Source organism: Thunnus thynnus, chromosome 21 (assembly GCF_963924715.1).
Source record: "Thunnus thynnus chromosome 21, fThuThy2.1, whole genome shotgun sequence".
Lineage (NCBI taxonomy): Eukaryota > Metazoa > Chordata > Actinopteri > Scombriformes > Scombridae > Thunnus > Thunnus thynnus.
In genome coordinates, this window is record NC_089537.1 from 15,109,315 (window position 1) to 15,112,938 (window position 3,624).

Consider the following 3,624-nt stretch of genomic DNA (forward strand, 5'->3'; position numbering starts at 1 on the left):
TTGATTTAAAATTTTCAATTGAATGTGTTTCTTTAACATGTAATGGAAGGCCATTCCAGAGATAAGGGGCATGGTAGACAGTAATAAATTCAGAGTCAGGGACCTCTTACGCTTTCTCATTGCACTTCTACCTGTACCTGTTGTCATTCACCATTTTATCCCCACCACCCTTATCTGTTCAGCCCTCTCTCCTCGGAAGAAAATTGTTTTTGTATGCCTCTCTAAATCTCCGCTCTTTCTCTATATTTTACCCAATTTCCAGGCCCTAACAGTCAATCTTTCCCTCTTTACAATGCCATTCGACTTCTGCCTCCCTTTGTTCATCTCTTTCACAGCGTGGCGCTGCAAGTACAGCTGGACATTAATCTACTACTGATGAGCCCCACTCACCTGACGGCTCATGGCTGCTTATCAGGCATTGGGTAAGATTAGGACAGCCTCTAGAGCCACAGTGGAGTTTTAGCAAGAGGACGATGAAAAGAGGTTTGGTAAAAACATTGTCATTACCTTTCAGACACCTCTATAAAGACTAGAAGCCCATTCACATTGAAAACAATAACTGTAATGGCAATATTTTGTGCTCACCACACAATATGTGATAAATTCCCCCCAAAATAAAGCCATAAGTATATACTTGAAACTTCATTTTAATCTTTTTGTCATGTCTTTGTGAAAAAATATCACCGTGAGATCAAATTAAATATAAGGCGACAGTTCACACCTACATCCCTTTCTATATCAATCTTTGCTACTGTTTACACTGCACTATGATGGAAAAAGCATGTGGAGAATCTGATTTTCAAATGAATCTCTTCATGTGCGTATTTAGTTAGCGGCAGAGTGGGATGTATTGATCGAACGCCATGGTAACACAGGTTCGGCATATCCCACAAAGCAAAACAGCAACAAATGAAGACAAATGTGAAGTGCACACAGATGATCTTTCCTTCCATCCTCCTCTTTCTCATCCTGTTTTTGCTGAACAGTTTCATCTCAGCACTTAACCTCACCTTAAATTTGAGTAAGTCATTATGGCTGTCAAGACTGAGGAGGCCATAAATCCTGCTAAGTATTCATCCATCGTTGTAAGTTTAAATATGCCTGACCAATTTTTACATTTCCTTGACTAATGGAGACAGACAGAGCATCCATCGCTGGAACATCATTAATACATTTGATGAGCCCAGCAGTTTCTCCTGAATACATCTGGACATGCACTACCTGACTGCAGGGGCATCTTTCTTCAAGGGGTCGCATATGTATTTAAAAGTTTTTATGATATTTTTCTCTGTATGCTTTCCTTGGCCAGTTGAGTCAAACATAGATATATTTCTTTAAACCCTCAGGGAGAACAATACTTTCTTATTGAATACTTTCTCCTCCTGCCAGAATCAATTACAGCAAATGTTTGTTCTGCTGAATCGGAAGCAGTGGTATCTCTCCTGCTCCATCAATAAACAGAGACCGGGACAACACTATCTCACAGTGAAAACAGGAAACTCAATAGAAGCACTACAGCCTTTTTAGAAACAAACAGATTATCCTCCAGCACTCCTGACAGATGCTAAAGTTAAAGTGTTTGTGCACATCTGGGACTCTGGAGAGCAGGCAGACTATGGCTCTTTATCTGTTTATGCCACATCAAAGAGCTGAGTTGACATTCTCGGGTCATTGACTGCAGACTGGGACACAGCACAGACAGAGTTGAAGTGTCCTTTTTTAATGATAAGACACAGGTGAGACAGATGGAAGATGTTGGAGAAAATGAAGCTTTCTGCTGACCGCACTAATGTAAACAGACTCCTCCATAGCAGAACAGCTTTCACACTGAATAAAAACTTTAGCCTTCTATTACAATGTTAGGAATCTACAACAGGGGCTGGGTAAAAGATGGATAAATGATGTTGTCAAGCTTAATCTGGTGAAGTTGCTCAAATTCCATGGAAACTGAACCATATCTCTGTATGGAAACTTTGTGAACTGGAGATAATAGCCAAGGTGGGCATACAAAATATGCTTCCCCCATTACAGTACCTGCCTCTGCAACATGCACACATAGTTGCACACATTCCTCTTTGCAAAGCTGAATCCGCCAAAGTTTTGTCACAAGGGACAAAACTTGGTTTCTACTCGCTGTTTACTCTTAAAACTACCCCTACGTTGTTTGAACTGCAGTCATATCCACAAACCTGAGCCAAATGAATTGGACATATTGTCACTCGCCTAATTAAGGCGCACTCCTCGCAGAGCCCGGCTCAGGGAGGGAGAGTGTGGGAGGTTCCAGTTACTCTCCTCATCACTACTTGTACTTTCTGCACCAGGAAGCCGAATGTTAAACAGGTCTTTCCAAAAAATCTCTGAGCTCATTGACATTAAGTGCATCTCTCCACTTTTCATAATAACAGTCATTATCTTCAGCACACATCTTTCTGCTTCATTTAAGCCATTCTTAACAAGGGGTATCTATCATGGAGGTGCTACTGTTCTCCGGTCGCAATGACCTCCAGTGCTCTGATTTATTCCTAACCACCTCCTCTCGCTCTGTCTTTTGGTTTCACTGTGGGACTAAACCTCCACTGTGAACCTTTTTAATTATGAAGCCGTAATTTAAAACTTCATCAGTCCTGGGTGGATGCTGGACAGGGTGACATAAGCAGCCGGCAGGCTCTCCGTCATACGGCTGGGGTCATTTTTTAAATGGAGATGAGGGCATGATAATAGGGTAGGTAAATAAGGGTAGTTCAGCTCAAAGTGTACTTCCATGGTTCTACAATTATTCTCATGCACATGAATAATGATCATGGTTTTGTCACTTTGATGAAACTTTCCTTCTTGTTATAGCATGCATGCAAGTTTCTGTCATTTCTCCAACACACACCAACAACAAATTGGAGTCATTCATTAAATGAAGGTTATCTATCACCGTGTGTGTGCAAGTGTGTGTGTGTGATGAGATTGGTGGTGCTGTTAGACACGCACGGCATCATTATTTTGATTTTGTCCTCCTCTGCTCCTATGACTCGGTGAAGCAGCAGGACACTGAGAGATGAGGGTGAGGAAGTGCAGCCAGCTGCGCTTGGACAAACACAAGGACAGCTCTACCTTCGACAACATTGTATTAAACCAATTATTTACTATCAGGGACTGTTCTCTGCAACAGTGGATGTTTTGTTTACTCTCCTCAAAAATGTATCGAAAGGGGTGCCATCTACGGCGCAGGCGGTGGAGATTGTAAACATGTTTTTCTCTCCCCTCCCTACAAGAGGATAAATAAAAAGACTGCTGTTAGAAGATTTAATTCTGAGAAGACTCTCTCTGGGGCTCTGTGCTGCGCTAAGAAGCCCATTGCGAAAAGCCTTCAATTAGCAGAGTACGCCTTCATCTTCTGACTAAAGTCACCTTGAACAATCAAATTATCTCTGAATTTAAATAAAAACCCATCATTGTCAATCAAACAGAGTTCATTATCTCCAAAATAATTTCCATTGCGCCTCTTAACATGCCAAGAAAACTTCCCTCCCCGAGTTGCACACCCACACACTCAAAACCAGGTGTGTAAGGTCATCTATAAACACACCTGTTATGTCTGCAAACTCTATAGACAATAAAAGGAAAACAGACAAC